This window comes from Delphinapterus leucas, chromosome 8 (assembly GCF_059928025.1).
Source record: "Delphinapterus leucas isolate spDelLeu-1000000601 "Yukka" chromosome 8, BTC_Dleu_Yukka2, whole genome shotgun sequence".
In the NCBI taxonomy this organism is placed as follows: domain Eukaryota; kingdom Metazoa; phylum Chordata; class Mammalia; order Artiodactyla; family Monodontidae; genus Delphinapterus; species Delphinapterus leucas.
Window position 1 is genome coordinate 73,030,623 of NC_143136.1, and position 22,268 is coordinate 73,052,890.

Here is a 22,268-nt window from a genome sequence, read left to right on the forward strand (position 1 = left end):
CACTAACATTCACGACAATGCTTTAAAATCTGACACTAAAGCTATAAACTAATTTGGCACCATTTCAATAATACATATGGGTGAGTAATGTTAATTAGTATAGCCAGTTTTGCTTTTCATGTGTTATGTGATAGTCAATTCTCCATGTATTTTACCCATACATTATCATTCATTCCTACAAAATTTCCTTTCCCCAAAAGTAATCACATACTTGTAATAAAAGCATTTGAAATAAGCCAATCTAAAAATAGGCAAGGAATTGAATAGACATTTTTCCAAAGACATACAAATAGCCAATAAGCATATGAAAATATGCTCCAATGTCATCAGTCATTAGGGAAATATAAATCAAACAATAAGTTATCACTGTATATCCATTAGGAAAGTCTATAATTAAAGACAGACAATACCAAGTGTTGGTGAGAATGTAGAGGACAGGAACCCTCACATACTGCTGGTGGGAAAGTAAAACAGTGCAGCTGTTTTGGCCACAGCCTGACAGTAACTCAGAAAGTTAAGCAGAGAGTTATCATATGCACCAGCAATTCCACTCCTAGGTATATATCGAGAACTGAAAACATATGTTTATGTAAAAACACACATGAATGTTCACAGCAGCATTTTCTTAATAGCCAAAAAATGAAAACCCAAATTCTATCAGCTGATGCAGGATAAAGCAAAAGGTGGTCTGTCCAAGCAATACAATATTATTCAGTCATAACATGGAATGAAATACTGATTTGTGCTACAATATGGATGAATCGTGAAAATACTATGCTAAGCGGCCTGACACAAAAGTTCACATATTGTATGATTCTATTTATATGAAATGTCCAGAACTGGCAAATCCATAGAGGAAGTAAACAAGTGGTTCCCGGGGATGGGGGTGGGGGGAGGAAATGGGGAATGACTAATTAACAGGTATGGGGTTTATTTTGGGGGTGAAAGTGTTTTGGAATTAGATGGTGATGATTGCCCAACTCTGTAAATGTACTAAAAGCCACTGAATTGTTACGTGAATTATATCTCAATTTTTAAAAGCACTTCAATTTTTGGTTTTAAAATTTTGTTAATTTCCTGTTCATATAATTTTTCTTTAAACATCTTGGGGTACTTTTCTTCCCTCTCTCTCTAAAGAAATACTAGCCATTTTATTAGGTGGTTTTGTGTAAGAATAGGCATTTGCAAACAAAAATTCTGTATAGGAGGCAAATTTTAAAAGCTGCTAGTTACTTTAAAAGGACATAGAGATACAGAAGTCTATTTGGCTCTCTCTGTGAAGCAATAGCAGTTCTGAGCTAAAGTTTGAGAAGACAGAATTCCTCTCTTTCTGACATTCTCCTGAGCTGACAAAGGAGAGATCTGGAAGATGAAGACTGAAGCCACATGGGCAGCCCTGGTTGACGCTTAGAGCTGAAACAAAACTGAGAAGCCAAGTTATGGGCAGACCCTGGATTTCAACATTAAATCAAGTAAACATGAGAAATGAGCTGAAATTTTTTCCCTGAAGATACAAAGAGAAACTGGGGTAAAGAATAAGGCAAGTAAAGAAGCAACCCAAGTGTCCATCAACCGATGAATGGATAAAGAAGATGCAGTATATGTATGTATGTGTACGTACACACACACACACACACACACACACACACACACACACACACACACACACACTGGAATATTACTCAACCATAAAAAATGAAGTTTTGCCATTTGCATCAATGTGGATAGACCTAGAGGGTATTATGCTTAGTGAAATAAGTCAGACAGAGAAAGACAAATACTCTGTTATTACTTACATGTGGAATATAAAAAATAAAACGAATGTATATAACAAAACAGAAACAGACTCACAGATATAGAAAACAAACTAGTGGTCACCAGTGGGGAGGGGGATGAGGGGTAAGATAGGGGTATGGGATTAAGAGATACAAACTACTGTGTATAAAATAAATAAGCAACAGGGATATATTGTACAGCACAGGAAAATATAGCCATTATTTTGTAACAACATTAAATGGGGGCTTCCCTGGTGGCGCAGTGGTGAAGAATCCACCTGCCAATGCAGGGGACACGGGTTCAAGCCCCAGTCCAGGAAGATCCCACATGCCACGGAGCAACTAAGTCCGTGCGCCACAACTACTGACCCTGCACCCTAGAGCCCGCAAGCCACAACTACTGACCCTGCACTCTAGAGCCCATGAGCCACAACTACTGAGCCCGCGTGCTGCAACTACTGAAGCCCGCGCACCTAGAGCCCGTGCTCCACAACAAGAGAAGCCACCACAATGAGGAGCCCATGCACCGCAACGAAGAGTAGCTCCCGCTTCGCTACAACTAGAGAAAGCCTGCGTGCAGCAACGAAGACCCAACACAGGTTGGGTCTTTATGTTGTATTTTTATTTTACAAAAATAAAAATAAATAAATTTATTTAAAAAATATAAAATGGAATATAATCTGTAAATACTGAATCACTACATACACCTGAAATTAATATTGTAAATCAACTATGTTTCAATTAAAAAGAAAAAAGACAAGGAGAGGGAAGTACAAAATTTGCATAAATCCAAAAGAAATCATAAATGCTTCAGAAATACATTTCCATTTCATGACTTGGAAAAGAACTATTTGTCTGGGTCATACAGTAAGTCAGAGACTAAATAATAAATCAAAGAGTAATTAATACTTATGAACTCTTATTCAGCTGTCATCAATGACAGAGAGTAGGGTTACCACCTGTTATAGGTTAATGAAGTTTTTTTCCCTTAAAACAGTTGCTATTAGTTGAATTCTTTTCATGATTGATAAATACATCGAAATTCTCATTTTAAGTACAAAAATGTCAAACTGCCCATGGAAACTTAAACAGGAAAATACCAAGAAAAAGAAAAATTTTAATTTATGCTACATTTAAAAGTTAGCTACTATTTAACATCTAACTTGTTGAAGAGCTGAAAGGTTGAAAAAAAAATAATACCGCTTAAGTAACTCCTACTAACAGAAAAAGAAAAATAAGACAAACCTCCTGGAGGATCCTGGCTTGGCAGCCCTACCTAGAAAAGAAATGGGGACAAGTCCCTTCCAGCAAAGTACTTCAGGGGTGGAATTTACTAACTCTAATATACTGGGAGAAAAGTGTCAAGAAATCATACAACGATAAGAAAGATTTTCAGCATCTAAAAGCCTATATATATATGTATATATATATATAAATGATACATATATATCATTTTATAAAAACATAATGAAAAGGATAAACACCAACTTCAGAAACCCTAAGCAAATTTGGTAAAACCAGATTTCTCAAATCTGAACGACAGTGTTCATCATAATGGGTGTTCATTACACTAGTCTCTGTACTTTTCTGTATTTGAAATATTCCATAAAAACGCTAAACAAAGTCTCATTAGCATTAGCGATCACCAGTTTCTATTTACCCCAAAAGTTCAAATTATGTTTTTCTTTTTATTGAGGTATAACTGACATATAACATTATATTAGTTTCAGGTATACAACACAATTATTCTCTATTTGTACATATTGTGACATGATCACCACAATAAGTCTAGTAAACATCTGTCACCCCAGTTACAAAACTTTGTTTCTTGTGATGAGAACTTTTAAGTTCTACTCTTTTAGCAACTTTCAAATATGTAACAGTGAAAGAGTCACCATGCTTTACATTACATCCTCAGGAGTTATTTATTTTATAACTGGAAATTTGTATCTTTTTTTTAAGACATGTTTATTGGAGTATACTTGCTTCACAATGGTGTGTTAGTTTCTGCTGTATAACAAAGTGAATCAGCTATACATATACATATATCCCCATATCTCCTCCCTCTTGCGTCTCCCTCCCACCCTCCCTATCCCACCCCTCTAGGTGGTCACAAAGCACTGAGCTGATCTCCCTCTGCTATGCAGCTGCTTCCCACTAGCTATCTATTTTACATTTGGTAGTGTATATATTAGTCCATGCCACTCTCTTCGCCCCAGCTTACCCTTCCCCCCACCCCGTGTCCTCAAGTCCATTCTCTGCATCTGTGTCTTTATTCCTGTCCTGCCCCTAGGTTCCTCAGAACCTTTTTTTTTTTTTTTAAGATTCCATATATATGTGTTAGCACACAGTATTTGTTTTTCTCTTTCTGACTTACTTCACTCTGTATGACAGACTCTAGGTCCATCCACCGCACTACAAATAACTCAATTTCGCTTCTTTTTATGGCTGAGTAATTGTATATATGTGCCACAGGAAATTTGTATCTTTTGACCCCTTTCACCCATCACACTTCAAATTATGCTTTTGAACAACTACCAAAATATTATGTAGCTAATTAATATTTTGTTTGTACTTCACCATGTTGCTTCAGGTTTAAGCCATTACTAATAACTTAGGTGATTCAGTCAAAAATATTTACCAACTATTTAATAGAAAAAAAATGAGATACTGCCGAGGTGGACAGACGACAGATGACACATGCTTGCTAATGATTCCATTTATCTTAATTACACCTACTACAACAATTTTAAAACGTTTATCTTTCAGTACAAAGAATTTAAAGACCACATATATTGTCGGCATAGTCCAAAGTGTTTATTAAACTTTGAAAATCAAAATCATAGCAAGTCATCTGCTTGTGAGCATCTTATCTTACAATATTCTAACTCACTGAATGGGAGAAACAAAGCATACAACATAATGTGATTACTTTTAAGACACAGAAGTAAATTTATTGAATGCTTCCCTAATTAAAAAAATAATAATCTAAGTAATGATTATGTCTTTATAATCTGGGATGAAGCTAAAATTCCTCCTTATTCAACAACCTCACATCTTGTAGCTAACATGAGGTTAAATTTCAAACCACATCCTTTCAGAAAGAAAACTGCAAATTTAAGATCTCTAACCTTTGCCAGTCTATTTTAGAACACTGAAAATGTTTTTAGCCTGAACCAGAAGTTTCTCTCTAGAACACAAGAGATAAGACTATAAACTTTGTTCCTGGCTTATCGGTTACGTATATGAGGCATTATAATAGTTAGCAACTTATTATATGCATACCTCAGAAGCTGGTCCCTACAGCTTAGTTGGCATGGGGCTTTAGCCATTTTTTTAATAAGGAATTATTAGCAGGAAATTGAACCTCAGCCTAATCCCAGTTGATCAATATGATAGAATTCCAGGGAACCCTGATATCTCACTTCTCTTCACAGGGTCTGTTCCTTGCTGCTTGGCTTTCAGAGAAATCAGGCCATAATTACTATTTCAACGGCGCAGGAGCTGATACTTCTGCTGCAGTGAAGTAGTTCATTCACTTTGACAAGGTTTTCTCCCGATTCCTTATTTGCAAAAAGCACACCGCCAGGTTAGTTGGCCTAGATCATTTCCTGTTTTTAACTTTTTTTGTGTGGGGGAGGGAGGGGATTAAAGTCCTGAATTCTCATCTAAATTAGCTAATGAGAGACATGGTACCTTGCCCAGGATGCTGCGATGCAATCCTACTGGACTTGCAGTTTTGAGAAAGTTTCCTGTGGCCTTGTAACAGTTGGGCCATCAATTGCTGTCAACAAGTTTTCTTCCTCTCCTTGGCACACATAATGGAGGCAGACTGTGGATTAAAGGCTTATGGAATGCACTGAGCTCCTGTGTGTGTCTGCGCAGCACTGGGCATGTAGACATCTAAGGGTGGAAGTACCTTCTGGCCAAACTAAGAGGTCAGGTTCAGACTCCAGACCAAAAGATCTGGCCATCTCCAGTGTTCCTAAGTCAGAGATACCTAACCAGCACTTAAGATTTCTATAATTACTGATGATGCTTTCACTGCTTTACTTTGATATAATGACTAATGGATACAAACTGGTTCCTATCCTGAATTTGTTTCTGGTCACCAACAAATTCAGGATAGGAACAAGTCTGATACCAATGAAGCAAAGGCTTTATGTACTGAAGAAATTACAGCAAAAAGTGCCTCACAGCTACACAAATTTGTATAATGGGAATTCACATACAAAAATTTATATATAACCAAACGTACTGGCAGCCAAACTCCGGAATTCGTGGCTGGCTAGCTTGGTAGGCAGACCTACTTTGGTGACTTCATTAATCTTGCCGTGATTCACCTCCACATTTCATAGGACTGAATTTTTTGTACCTCACCCACACTATCATGGCAGGGTTTGACTGTTGCCCTCAAGAGATTATTTTTAAATTGACTAGCATCGGTAGCATGGATAGGCCTTCCCCGCCCCCTCTGCGTTTCTTAGATTTAAATAAAATGACCATAAGATATGATACTTGAAGCAACAAGAAAAATGAACTACATCAATAGAAGATAAATAAATCCTGATGCAAATTTCTTTCACATATCCCTCACTGCCACCTCACCAATTTCTCTTGGGGTCTAAGATTTTGTTCAATAGTATCTTTAGTTTAGCTTCTCATATTTACTTGTCAACATCCCAATGCACCACTAGACCAAAGCTTCAAGTACTAAGGCCAGCTATTTAACATGAAGCAGATAGATTTTCCTGGGTTAGGCCATTTCATCAAGATAATAAGTCCAAGAATAGATAGAGGGGGACATGTGAATGTCTTGGTGACACAGTGAGAATGAATGATTCAGGGACCAGCGACTTGATTCATCTCACACTGAACATCTGAGTCATTCAGGAAAAGTATCTTGTATTTACTTTTTAGAAAAAGGTACATTTTGAAGATGCAGAACAGTTTGATTCCATTTTTTTGAAGACATTTGAATGTCAAATCTAGGGCTATATCTGGATTCCATAACACTTGTGTGTGGTGAGGTGTTTTTTTTAGCACTTCCTAAAATTTTAAAGCATAAAGCAGCAATTACTATATAAAGATAAAAAAGAACTAATACAACCTAAAACCTAAAATCAAACACAAAATTAATCCATGAGGTGACAGAAAGGGATGTTAGCTCTCAGTGAGATCAACATATCTTTTCAACAAACCTGGCTAATAATTTGGGGATATTAGCATGGTTTTTGGTTTAGGCTTCAGGTCATGACTTAGGTCTCACTGTTTTTCAGCTTCAAATTTGGACCTGCCTTGGAGACTGGATGACCAAAATGATATCAGTAACACAAATTCCAAAGATGCTGCATATGCGCTATTGTTTCCTGCCACCCAACCTGAAGTCAAGTTTCCCAAGTAACTCTTCCAGAGTAACCCAAGTAGAGGTAACCACTGGAGCAGCAAACTGATCACCTTAAGAAGTAAAGCAGAGATGTGGCCCACAGAGAACAATCTGGCGTCCATCAAGGGAAGGACTCAATGGGATTCTGGGAGGCCCAGACTGCAAAGGCTATCGCCACAAAGGATGACCAGGCTGCAGATACACACAGACACAACCCCTGAGGGAGCAGCTACATCTCCTGATCCAGGAAAGTACATGAACCTGAGTCACCACCTCTCCAGACCTCAGGTTCTTCTCCTGTAAAAGGGACTGCATATTGTGACTCCATAAACATTAACCTTGTCAGCAGTGTTCTCCTCAAAGTGTGACCATCATGTCTGTGGCTTAACTTTAACACAGTCATACATTTAAAAAGGAATTTGACGGTTTATAACAAAATACCTACAGTGATCACCTCTGGATGCAGGTAAATATAGGTGGGTTTCACTTCCTTCTTTTGTGGTTTTCTGAATTTAAAGATTTTTCTATAATGGTACGGATCACGTTTATAATTAGAAAAAGAAAACTATTTTAAAAGTGAATTTTCCTATATTTAAAATAGCAGTTCTCTAATCCAAAACTGATACTATTTTAATTCAGTTAAACCTTCAGAAGATGAGCTCCCTATTCAAAGTGAGGAAAGGGATGGTAAAATGTTGACACCACAATACATTTTTGCTGTGCATGTGGATGATAAAGTTAAACCTGAAATCATATCTTTAAAATTCGGGGTTGAGATATGCCCACATGTGTACCTATAAATGTCCCAGTGATTTCCTGATCGCATCTAAAAAGATTCACTGTACCAGTCCTCTGAAAGGGAAAGAACTGCTCTAAAGTCTTAAGCTAAAGGAAAAAAAAGAAAAAAAAAAGATGTTTCTTTACCTTTATTGCAATTATCCTAACTCTTTGGAGGGGAGAAGCAAAGAACTATTTGAAAATCTGCTGAAAGTTATAACTCCTCTCAAAAAAAAAAAAAAAAAGTCAAATCTCCTTGATTTTGTTGATTGTTCCTAGTATACAGAACTTCCAATGTCTGAATATTTATGTGAATTATAACTGTACTGAGTTGGAATTCCCCAGAATCAGACCCAAGACAAGGATTGGAGTGCAAGTAATTGACTTGGGAGGTGGACAAGTAAGGTAGGGAAGAAAGTGACTAAGGGGTACATTAGTGAGCAGGTCACTGCTCTGAGCAAATGGATCTCCCGTCTGCTGGGGACCTCAGGGAGCCTGCAGAGGACAGGCCTCAGGGATGTCTCAACTAAGGGGCCAAGAAGCTGGGCTACTGGTCCAGCTCCCGTTAGTTGATGGTTGGGGGCTACTCCCAGGGATGATAACCTCCTGGCACTTCTGACCTGACCCAACATTGGTAGCAGAGACTTCAGGCTAGAAGTCCCAGGGGCTTGTAGTAGGAACTGTTAGGTCAGAAGACAATGACTTGATGGCGAGTACCATGGCATGTGGGCAGGGCACAGACAGAATATGCTGCCACCATTAAGTATAAAAAGAAAAGTGCCCTCATTTCGATTAAAATGCAAACTACAATGTCTACACTTACTGAGCACCCACTCTGTGCCAGGCACAGTTTTATGACTGTTAGTCCACAATCTAGTGGCGAGACAGCACATAGACAGGTTATTGAAAAATAAAAAAGCTCTAATAAAAAGATTTTAAAACTGGGGCCCGGGGTTCTTGACACTGTAAGTGGAAAGATTAGCTTCTTCAAAGGGGCTGTAAATGTATATAACATTTCCTCCAGGAGAACAAAGAAAGAGCAGAGATTTCACCCTGATGACAGCCACAAAAACACCACACAGTCTGCCAACTCACAATTTTCTTCAACTCAGAGAGCTGAAACCTCAGTATAACCAACTAACCTGAAATTAAGGAAAGAGAGGCATCTCCAAGGAGGTGGATCTGCTTACCTGGGGCAACGCTGCTGAATGCTGGCAAGAAGAAATGAGCTAGTAAACTGGTAAAGGCTAAATGTGGGCAAGCAAGAGAATACAGAACTCTGAAGGACCACAGACAGGAGGTGAACCCACACTCAGGTTCTTCTATGTGGACCTCCCCAGGTGCCAACATAAAAGCCTGGCCAGAGTCCGGAGACCGCCTCCCACTAGGTGCAGGCCTGGGGAGGAGAATAGCAACTGCCTTGGGAGAGGCACGAAATACCACCTGGATCCTTCTCTCCTATCTCTGCTAGAGAAAAAAGGCCTTAAACTGCTGAGGGAAGGGCAAAAGACCCTGTGTTCCTTAGGACACTGGTGAAAGCCCACTGTAGCTGGGAATTTGTCAGTATAGTGTAGTGACTCTATTCTATGAACAGTTTAACTCAAAAACAGCATGCTTGTTATAAACACAGCTTCCAGACCCTGGTCCCTCCTTCAGCCAGGCCACCAACCTAAGCCCCTTCTCAACAAGCACTATGGAGCCACCCAGGGTAGAGGAATCTCTCAGGGATTTGGAGGGGAAGAAGAGAAAACCATGGCCCAAATGGGGGCTTTGGTGGAAGAAATGTTTTAAAGATGAAGACGTGAGCCTGATTATGGATGGGGCCAGGAAAGTCAAAGAATAGGATTAATGATCAGGGAGTAAGGAGGATGGGTTATAAATCACTTGGCATGAATTTTCTTCTGAATGTTACATCAATGTAGTTGCTTAGACATGCAAGTTTAGTTTCTGTTTGAAATAAGGGGGGAAAGCCTACATGAATAGATTCTGGATTAAATTTAGTATCAGATTTAATTTTTACAGTCAAGAACAATTAAATTGTCTGCTCGAATTTTCTGGATCACGAGAGCTATTCACACTGAAACGTCTAACGTTTTGCTCATTGTCAAAACGAAAAAAAAGCCTTCAAGTGCTGACACGAAAAACTGTGCTTTATTTCAAACTGTGCAAATCACAGAAGCTCATCACACGTATGAGAGAAGACATACTGGAAGTAAGATTCATCTCTTCTCCTAGTGGGTCTGCCATAAGCAGTAGCTTCCAACTAAATATCAATGAACGCCTGTTTTACTATTTCTCCAATCTTATTCATAGTTACAAAATCAGGACAATTTCCTTCTTCTATTAACTGCCATTTATTGAACTAAGCATTATTTCAAAGAAACGAAGTGCTAGTCATTGAAAAGTAATTCCATTTCAGACACCACATTAAACTTAACAGAGGCATTTAAACATTTTTGATGATTGAAAAATTAAACATGCTTACGTTATTCAGTCTCGTTCTACAGCTAGCCCAAACTTAAATAAATTTTATCACATGGTTTCTAAAGGATATAGAGTAAAACTGTACTCTTCCCCAGCTCTCTCTCCTCCAAAAAGCTTTAAGAAGCTCAGCGCAGAACTGAAAATTAAAATGAATCCAATAAAAGTGAATGAAAAAGTATCTTCAGACCGACTCTATCCGTTTCAATGTCTTTACAAGCAAACTGAGTCACAGAGAAGGGGCCTGCACACTAGTTACAGCCTATACTTTCCCTGTCAGGAGGCTCAATCACCTAAGCTTCTTAAAAGCAGTAAAAAAAATGAGACCATAGGATACAGCATAGATTTGTTATATCTTAAATATTAAAAACATGAAATGTCAAGATATATTTATTTAAAGCAACTGAAATTGTACCTCAGGATTTTTCTTATTTTTTCTGAAGCTTTTTTTTTTTCCTGAAGCTACTTTATGGAAATTTAAAAATCAGATGAAATGTCTGTGTCTTCGATCGGCATTAAAAGAAAAAATAGGGGAAGGGGGAGGGCTCTGCTTTGGCTTTCCTTCAATTATGAAGCAAGGTGACACTCTGCATACTAAATTAATTCCATTTCGCATGTTGTTTAACTTACTTTGCATACCTACACTTCTATGTGTTCCAGGCAGTTTTTAAATTTAATTTTCGAAGCAAAAACCACAAATCAAAGATGTTCTGAACAACCATTTTCTTTCTCTTACCCCCAGAATCATGGACAAGTTTTTTTTTTTTTTCCATGGACAAGTTTTAACATAAGCTTCTTGAGGACAAGCACTCTGCTTTATACCTTTGCTGCCCTGACATGTCTCAGCCTGCGGGCAGAAGGCAGGAGAGGAAAAGACTCTGGCAGACTTGAAGTTGCCACACAGATCAAGACAACGAGCCTCTCTGCAGTCAGTAAGGACATTTCTGGCATCTCTGAGGCTCACCTTGTACTGTAACAACACTTCTAAGAGTGAATGTCCTGAATGTAGGGACTAGGCCTTTCCCAAATCATTTCTGTACCCCTTCCCATACAGAGCACTGGGCCTCTGTAATAAATGGTTCTTGACTACAATTCTCCGAATTCTACTGAAAATTTCAAAAGATAAGCCCCAATTTTTTTTAACTTGATGAGTTTTTTTTTTTAATATACTTGTGAGCATGATCCTTTCTTTTTTTAAAAATTTTATTTATTTAATTTATTTTTGGCTGCATTGGGTCTTCGTCACTGTGCGCGGGCTTTCTCTAGTTGTGGCGAGCGGGGGCTACTCTTCATTGTGGTGCACGGGCTTCTCATTGTGGTGGCTTCTCTTGTTTCAGAGCACGGGCTCTAGGCGCACGGGCTTCAGCAGTTGTGGCTCGCGGGCTCTAGAGCGCAGGCTCAGTAGTTGTGGCACACGGGCTTAGTTGCTCCGCGGCATGTGGGATCTTCCCAGACTAGGGCTCGAACCCACGTCCCCTGCATTGGCAGGCGGATTCTTAACCACAGTGCCACCAGGGAAGTCCCCTTGATGAGATTTTAAGTGATGAAAAAAATAAGATCACACATCCTTGTACATCAAATGCTTTCCATAATTCATTAACCAAATATTAACTACTAAATAACAACTATCTTATTTCAGTATTAAGAACTGAACCACAAACTAAACTTAGTTTATTTTGATACTTTTATTACTGTGACTCTCTTATAATTTCCTTGCTAGTGAAATGAAGGTAGTATATCACCTATTTTTACAGAGTTATTAGAAGGATTAAATAGATATTAATAGAAATGCTTTGGAAACTGTAAAGCTATATCATATTGCTTTGTTAACCAAAAAACATTTACAGTTTTGTTATTTTATTTATAATTGGTCCCAGCTACTCTCTAACAGCTGCAACAGAATTTTCTGCAATGACAAAAATGTTTTGTATCTGCCTATTACTATAGCCACTTGTCCTATGTGGCTATTCAGCACTTACAATGTGGCTACTTAGGACAAGAAACTGAAGTTTTAATTTAAAATTTTCAATAGTCCATATGGTCAGTAGCTACCAGATTGGACATCACAACTCTGTAGCTTCAAAAACATATAACTTTTCACTGTTTAAAAAAAAAAAAGTTCAAGAGATAAAATTTTCTTTGTTTTCTCAGTCACAGTGTTCACTCTTTTCAACATGTGACAGTACTATATAAAAATAAGAGACAACAACTTAGAGAAGCAAAACCCCACTTAATACAGCTTATTTGGCAAAGGGGTCTTTAAGAACAAACGATCAAAACTTCATTTTGACGTAGCTTATTTGACAACTGAGGTCTCCAAAACATCTAGATGGCATATACCAAAAACTGGAACATACTAGGTGCTTCGCAAATAACTATTAATGAAAGAAGGACCTGAAAGACTATCTTTCATATACATCTCAGCATTCCTAAGTTAGAGGTTGGCCCTGCCCACCAACATCACCAGCAGGCACAACCTCTACTTCCTGAATGAGCTCTACTTGAAATGTGTCACTTGGTAGATAGCAAACATGCAAGACAAGGGCCCTGCCTCGAGAGCTACAATCAACTTGGAGGAAAGAGACAAGAGAAAAGTTAATCAGTAGATGTTAACAGTCCAACACAACAACAGAAAAACCACCATGGGGAATTTATCATTAAAAGACAGAGAAAAGAGACATTTGGAGAAGGAGAGGTGACCATCAGTGGTCTGAGGTCACACACACAAGGAAGGATTTGAACTAGGTCTTGGAGGGCTGTAAGGATTGAAACAGACAGCGCAGGGAGTCAGGAAACAGTGAGTCGAAACTGGTTTTGCTGACGCAGAAGGTTCAGGAAGGAGAGTAATTAAGGTTTGATTGTGAAGGGCCTTTATTGGTAGGCAGGCTGGAGTCTAAAGTGATCCTGCAGGGTGAAAAATGGGGACACACTAAAGGTTAGAGTGGAGAGGGATGACTAAGGTTATAAACAAAGTATTTCATTATTCATTTACCCAAAGCAGGTATCTGGTGCTTAATATGTATGTCAGGCACATTGCTAGGTGAGTGTTACAATGACGGCTGTGACACCGTTCTAACCTGGACAGTGCTCACAATACAGCCAGGAACACAGACAGAGAAATAACCTGAACACTGTGTGACACATATTTGTAGCAAAGTTACATGCAAAGTGCTAAGAAGCACAGGTGGGAAGGTTTAAATCTGCAGAGAAGGGCAAAGGAGGCTTCACCAAGGAGGGGTCATTAAGTTAGACCTTGAAGGGAAAAAACCATGGGCTCACCAGGCAGAGAAGGGCATACCAGCTACCTACAGAAAGCCTTTGGGAAGTCTAAAATTTGTTGGGAAGATCATACTTCTACGAAATTAAAAGGTGCTGAGGTTGTATCATTCAAATATAGAGAAAGGGGCTTCCCTGGTGGCGCAGTGGTTGAGAGTCCGCCTGCCGATGCAGTGGACACGGGTTCGTGCCCTGGTCCGGGAAGATCCCACATGCTGCGGAGCGGCTGGGCCCGTGAGCCATGGTCGCTGAGCCTGCGCGTCCGGAGCCTGTGCTCCACAACGGGAGAGGCCACAACAGTGAGAGGCCCGCGTACCGCAAAAAAAAAAAAAAAAAAGTTCCAGGTATGCTTGTCAGCTTCCACCTGACAACTGGATTGATTCCAATCACATGCAAGGATACTGTCTTCATTTTAAATCCCTAGTTCACCTGTTAGCATGGTACACAATAAACTTTTGTTTTAAAAGAATATTACTACAATTGTTTACATCATATACAGGTGAAGTTCTGAAAAAACTAACATTAACAATTACATTTTAAAATACAGAATTGTTATTGGAAATTAAATATACCTCCTGTCTAAAACAAAACAAAATATAACAGAAAGAAACAAACAAACCCTGAAGTCAAGCTACAAAGTAACTTCATGAATTCCATTTAAAATCAATGATGAGACTAATGTTCATAGCATTATTTACAATTGCCAAGATATGGAAGCAACCTAAGTGCCCATCAGTAAATAAATGGATAAAGAAGATGTGGTATATATATACAATGGAATACTACTCAGCCATAAAAAAGAATAAAATTTTGCCATTTGCACCAACATGGATGAACTTAGAGGGCATTATGCTAAGTGAAATAAGTCAGAGAAAGACAATGATATCACTTATATATGGAATCTAAAAAAATGCAACAAACTAGTGAACAAAAAAGAAGCAGACTCACAGATGTAGAGAACAAACTAGTTCTCTGTATCCAATAGGGAGAAGGAAGGTGGGAGGGGCAATATAGGGGTACAGGATTAAGAGATACAAACTATTTGGTATAAAATAAGCTACAAAGATGTACTGTACAACATGGGAATGTAGCCAATATTTTTTAATACCTGTAAATGGAGTATAATCTTTAAAAATTGTGAATCACTATATTGTACACCTGTAACTTATATAACACTGTCCATCACCTATACATCAATAAAAAAATGAAACAAAATAAAATCAATAATGAGATTCTGCTAAAAATAAGGTAGGAGGCAGTATTTGTAAAATACTCGGTAATAAAAGATAAAAGACTCGGTTTCACAGACAAGGTCTTTATAATTTACCAAAACTATAAATCTAACTTTTAAATTACCGAGGTCACATGTAATTCAGTGTATAATTATAGAAAGGAAGCTTTAAAAATTATAATTTAACCCAGTAATTGCATTCCTGGACATTTCCCTCAGAGAAATATAAACTTATAACATAAAAACCTGTATAGAGGTATGTCTAGTAGCTCTGTAAACTGAAAATAAATTCAGATATCCCTCAAAGTGTGAATGGTTAAACAAACTGTGGTACATTCTTATTATAGAATACTACACAGCAATAAAACAGCAGAGGACACTGATACGTGTAACAACTTGCATGAATTTCTAAAAAATTATGCTGAGGAGACAGGTACAAAAAACGCTCAAGTTACATACTGTAGATTTCATTCATGTAACATTCTTGAAATGATGAAATTATATAAGTAAATTATATATCTATAATGTATAGAAAGAGGACAATTAGTGGTTGCTAGAGATTAAGGAGGGGGTGAGGATGGAAGAGAAGTGGAAGTGTGACTGCAAAAGGGCCACACGAGGACCCTTGGAGTGATGCAAATGTTCTGTATCTTGATGGCATCGATGTCAATATCCAGACTGCGATACTGTTCTATGGTTTCGCAAGCTGTCACCATTGGGGTTAAATGGGTAATGGGTACACAGGATGTGTGTGTTATTGCTTATAACTGCATGTTCTGTGAGTTATGAACTGTGAGTTCATAATCATCTCACAATTAAGTTTAATTTTTAAAAATTATAATTTATTCAAATTTTATCACAGTGATTACTTGAGGTTGGGGGAGGAACCACCAAAATGTTTAAGAGTGTTTCTAACTACACTTTTAAAACCGAAGGTTTGCTGCACCCACTACATCAAAAACAAGCTGTGAAATTTCCTGTTTTATGACTATTGTTTATGTAATTTTACAGTGCTAATTATGCTTGTATTATTTTATTAACTTTTTCCTTTGAAAGACTTCATGTGCTTAAAAATGCATCTACTTTTCACCTCAGCTCATCAGCTGAATATAACAAAGATATTACTAATTCACAAAAGGCAAGGACACAGAAAGTTTGCTCACGTTATATGGCCAAAACCTGACCAAGCTTGTCTTGGTGCTTCATGGCTACATATTAACACTCTGAGAAAGAGCATGCTATGTAAACTCATCTCACCATAGTTATAATCCAGGCAATAATGAATATGAATCAGTCTGTTTAAGATTTTCTAATTAATGTCTTCAGCAAGGAATTTGACATAATTATTTATCTACCAAACTGTATTACAAAGGTAATTGTTTAAATAAGGCAGAATGCAGTTTTTCCATTGAAACATGTACAATAAATAGTTTTGAGTGTCTAAGACCAAACGGTTTACAAAAGTAGTTTACAAAAGGAAAGAGAGATGGTATTAGGCAGGGAGAGGTTTATCCTAGAGTAGAAGGTGAAGGTATGCCAAGATTGGAATTAAAAACCCATTCATTCAATTAAGGCATCCAGAAAGACTGGAGGTCAAGATTAAGTCATGCAAAAAAACAAAGTCCCTGCTCTCAAGTAGCTCAGGGAAGTAGAAGGACCATAGGAACTTGGAACTGATATACTCCAGTTACATCTTAGGATGATGGATTTATGGATTTATGCTGTTTCTATGGAAAATTGCATTCAAAGTTCTGATCAAGTAACTCAGAAACAATATTTTGGAAGATTGACACCTGCCAATATATTGTCCAAAGATTTCAGACTGACACGTATTTCTCATATGTGGACAGTCTGAGTTAGACATTTAACAGCTGAGTTGCTTATTGCAGGTCTCAAAATAACAGCAGTTCTTGTGAAAGTCCAATTGGGTTTTCTGATTCCTCTTTCAGTGCTTTTTAAAAACGGACTTTGCTGCTTATTCACTCATTGACAAACTGACAATAAGTGGAAAATTCCCATCAGTGCATCAGTCTGAGGTTCCAGGTAAGATTCAATGAGACCATTTATTCTAGCAGATGTCTCAAGCGATTTTCAAAACATTCTTCTGTTTATTCGTAACAACAAAAGGGAGTATTTTCAATAATAGGTAATAAGTTTGGACTTATAAAGGCATATAAATTGTATAAAGAATAAAGAAAAGCACAAAACACAATAAACCAGAGTAATGCTATATGAAAACGAAAAAAAGAACTTTTACATAGGCTATGAGGTAAAGTACTTCAAGAAATGTAAACCAAATAATCAAGTTCATGATTAAAGCCTTTTCTGAAATCACTATTATTACTGGTAGGGAGCACTTTTTCAAATGCAGGCTTTTTCCAAAGAAAGCCGCTGACAGTGGTTAACGCAGCTGTCTATCTAGACTCTGGTAACGTATCACATAACACACCTAGAAAGTAGGTTTAGCTAAAACCTAGTGAATACAAAGTCATTTTACAGCTCATCCTCAATACTTACAGAACAATTTTGCATGTTTATTTATATACCAAGGTTTTCTAGAAGAATTTTTTCCAGTTCATGTGTATTATCTTTACCAACTAAATGGTAAAATTAATCACAGCTTCCTCAAAGATGGAGAATACTGAATTCAACATAGACTATAAAACTCCCTAGGGAAACTCATCTTTTGGCCATGAGGCCTAGCTAGCACTGAGTCTCATACAGAGCAGGGGACAAATGAATGATGACTAAATGGAACCAAAATGAATCATGTATCTTTTTAAATAAGAGGTATATAAAAGAAAACACAATTCTTCACACACAGTAGGACTCCAGCAAATATCTGAAGTGCTAATTGTGTTCAGTCCCCTCACTTGGACCCCTAGTGGTACTTAGGACTAAGAAGTTATTCTAACTAGATTAGTCCTTGTTCCCCATTCAATCCAGGTTGCAGGTGTCAGACAATATGAAGAACCTCACTGCAAAGTGATTATTACTGGTTTCCACTTTGAGTGTTTACAATTCTCTTGAAGGTATAGAAACTTAAGAGCCTGTTCAAGTGTTTACTTTGATCATACTGAGAATTCAATCAATATTGCATGTATTAGTAGTATAACTGATTCTCCTTTTTGAAAATAATGTACTTATTGTATTAGCAAAGGGAAATAGTCAATCTCAATATTTTTAAATTACTGTATATGGAGGTATACATATGTAAGTTCTATAGGAATTTTTCCCCCTTTGTGGGGGAGAGCAGGATCTTGGAGAAAATCTCTTTGCTGGATTTTTTAATTGCTTAAAAAAAAAAAAAAACACAGACACAAGAGTACAAATCTAAGTACAATATCATCCTGTTAAAATATGCTGCAATTTCTGAACACTGGGTGGTTGGCCATGCACTAAAAAACCAGAGTTAAATGAAACGACCTATATTCTATAATGAGATATAGATCAATGAGTTCTGTTTACGGAAAAGCAACAGTTTTTCCAGAGGAACAACTCTGTCTCGGTTGCTTAATTTCTTTGAGGACAAATCAAACCTTTTAGGGGAAATCGAACCAAAGCAAATGGTAAATGGACCTTTCTCATTTTAACAAGACCAGTCCCATCTAACCACCACCTAAATTAACTTCCCTTCTATTTCTATCCAACTTCTGGAAAATTTAGCCTCAACAAGGGCTTGAGCCTCAAATGTGCACAGCAGACTGGTTTGTTAACAAATAAGTCCAAGAAGGTAGCCACTAACTCAGCCATTATGGGGACAAATGTTTGTCTGGCTGCAACATTTATATTTTTAGAAGCTGAGCGTTTCATATGTATAACTTCAATTTTCTCCCCTTACCCCAGAGGGCAAATTGTAATAAATTCTTGAGAAGACAGTACATTCTTGCTGAGGAAAAAATACAACAGAATGAGAATGCTGGCTGTGCTAAGAGAAGTGAAATATAAGCACTAGAAGGACTCTAGAGAGCATCTGGTCCAACACCTTCATTTCATAAGATGAGAAAACCAGAGACCAGAGGAGTTAAATGACTTGCTCATGGCACACACACCAGCTTGGTGATACGGCCACGTCTAGGACTAGAGACTACATCTATTAAACCACTGTCTTTTGGTTTACATCAAGTATTTTCCAAACTTTTCTTCTAGTTTTTCTTGCTTTGGTAGTTTCCTGCCAATTTCAAGTGTGAACTTCAGAGAGAAAAGGCAGCTTAAAGAGTTTATTTACAACGTGCATTTTAGTCCATAATTGGTTAACACTAACACTTTCTTCACATGTTGACTAGCAAAGACATTTTATAAAATGACTACCACTTAGAATTACAAATGCAATAGTTGCATACACATTTAAAAGGTATGTTTTACATTTTGCAAGTGTATAATACTATCAGTCTTTACCTTTTAAACGTAACAGTTTATGAAGATGTGTTTACCCAACCTCCTACACATTAGTGGTGTTTACATGCCTCTAAGTACTGCCTGCCGAACAAGGTCTAACTTCCCTATTTTAAAAAGGCCCTTAGTTGATTAATTTTGCTGGATTTTCTTCTTTAAAAGCAATCTCTTGCAAACTATCAAGCTCATAATAATTTTTCTTCAGTAGTTTATTTCTTCCCCGCAAGATCCTATTTAGATTCATAATCATATTGACTAAGATCACAGAAAACAAGCCAGTAATTTGCCTGGCACATAGTAGATGCTACAGAAAGCATCATTAAGTACCACAATGGAAGAATAAAAACGACTTAAATGTATTATGAGCTGGCCCTAAGCCAGGCCCTGTTGTAAGCGCTTTACATGTATTAACTCATTTAGTCCTCACAACAACAATACGAGGTGGATAGTTTTGTCATTCTGTTTTACAGAGGAGCAAAATGAGATCCAGAGAGGTTAGATAATTTACCAAGTTACACACCTAGCAAACAGAAGAGGCAGAATTGAACCATGACACTCCGGCTGCTAACTACAACACCTCACTGCCTTATAATGACACTTCTCATGGGCTTCGCTCTATGTGAAGGTAAAATCCCAAAGACTTTCCCTGGCCTAAAGTACCTTGGTTCACCTTGAACTGGGGTGGGGGTAGACAGAGACCTTCAAAGAATTATATGGTTTATTCCCTTCCCCTCACTTCCCAAAATTATACTGTTAAAGAAAAAAAGCTATTTAAGATGAACATGAAGGAGATTCAAAAGTCTCAAAAGAGAACCCCAACTTCCTGTTGTTATGATTTGGGGTAGAAGGGAAAATAGGAATGATTATATACAGCAATGCTTATGAAACCTTTTTTCTTAAAACAAAAAAACCCTGAGAACTTTGGGAACCTTGAGTTGAAATATATCTTAGATCAATGCAATCCAAAACCTGCACTTTTAAAAGTAGGAAGCTGTAACCCAAATATGAAATGGTTTGTGGAGGTCATAAGGTTTAATGGCATATCTCCTAATTTCTGGCTTAGGGTGCTTTTCACCTCCTCTCATGTTTGCAATTAAAGAGAGAGCTTACAGTGGACCAGAATTTCAGATACCACCTACCCACTGTTTTAAAAATCTATTTGTAAATGGGCTGTGGGTGTCCATGAAAAATTATATTCTAAGTTCCAGGCCAGGCCCCCAAAGCCTGCATGGTACTCTGATAGCCCCTCTTCAACCTCACATTTTACGTAACTTTCATAAAAATATAATCATTTTTATGACAAAAACCCACATCTGCTCTAAATTCAACCTGGAACACTAGGCACCAACTTCTATATTCTATGTAAGTGGTCCCTGAAAGGGGGCTTTTTCCGCCTCTCCAAGCAGACAGATGCATTGGTAGCGGTAGTGGTATGTGTGTGTTGGGGCGGGCAGGGATGACACAGGGATCCAGATTAGGGAAGAGCAGAATAAACACCCTTGGATGTTTGTAACTCACTAAATTCATACTGAATAAGACAATAACTATAAAAGTTAAACATGCCTTGGCTGTTGATGAAAAAAGGGTTACTGGTTCCCCTGACCCTCTCCCTCCCCATCCTTTATTTGTGAGTTCTGGACTTTGTGAGGGCTATATTGTATATCAGCCTACAGGGATTGGCATCTAACCAATCATCAGGCATTATTCAGTTCATGAAAAATGCTTCACAATGATATGATTTAAAATAATTCAGACACTTCCATATTTTAATTTATGTATTTTATAGTATTAAAAATGTACAGTGCAATCTCTAATGACATTTTATCACCTGCAATGAATCACTATATATGAGTCATAATAAACTATATTATCAAGACTATGAATAATGAAATGACCAGCAATGTAGCCAACATTTATTGGTATATCAAATATATTGGTATATCAAATTTATTTTAATAAATAAATTTATCAAATAAATCTAAATTATAATAAAAAAAACCCTCCTCAGACCAATGACAAATGGAATGTCTATAGCATTCTAAGTTTAACTGAAGAGCACCATCATGTAATATCCCCAATTTAGTTATGGTAACACAGCCTCCAAAAGATGAAGATAATTCCACTGAATTATTGAAGTGACAGTGGGAGCAACTTTTGAATGTTGTACAACTTCTCAACTGAAACCAGTAAGCACGTGAATTATTGCTGTTTGTGACTTAGGGCCTGATGCCCTTACCCTAGAAGAAGTCTGTTATTTTTCACTGCTGGGCATCAAACTAACTTGCTAACTGTTACCATCACTAACTGGAAGTACACAAAGCCTTACATCCAGTTTTACTTTGTCTGTCTCTGTCTCTCTCTGTTTGCAGCTATTTGTAGTTACATTTTGGGCATGAAATAGTTACTTAATATTCCTAACATATCCAGTCTATTGGTGTCATGAATTAGATTCTTCTTCCCCCTTCAGTGCAGGAAAAGCACTACAAAACCATTTAACACACTGAGGAAGTAATTATCTCCCAGTACACTGAAGGTGTGAAGGCAACTTCCCAAAGTGACATACAATTCCATGAATGATTAAGTCCTAGAAGAACCCTAGAATAACCTCTACTTCATCTTCCAGTTAAAAACAAAGGAATAATGTCCATTTTAAAATGAAGCAAATTATGGGCATACCTCTTGACTGGAACAGAAAAAAAAAAATTAGCTTATGGAGCATTCTCAAAATACTTTAATATTTCAAAGTAGTAAGGTGAGGCACTGGACTTAAATGATCGGCATCATTGAGGGTATGAAAATTCTCTATTTAAATCAACCCCTGGTCAACAGCAAGGAAATAACTCAGTTTGAAAACTGGCAATAATTGGATTTTAAAAATTAAATTTTAAAGTTTTAAGTTAAATTTACTTTCCCAATTTGTATAGAAAACAAAGAAAATTGCAATTCT

General features: G+C 37.5%; 1 protein-coding gene across 12 annotated transcripts in view; it reads right to left on the reverse strand.

Annotated features, from left to right (window-relative positions):
* PKP4 (plakophilin 4) overlaps positions 1–22,268 on the reverse strand; it is a 251,064-nt gene that overhangs the window by 225,495 nt on the left and 3,301 nt on the right. The window lies entirely within an intron of this gene.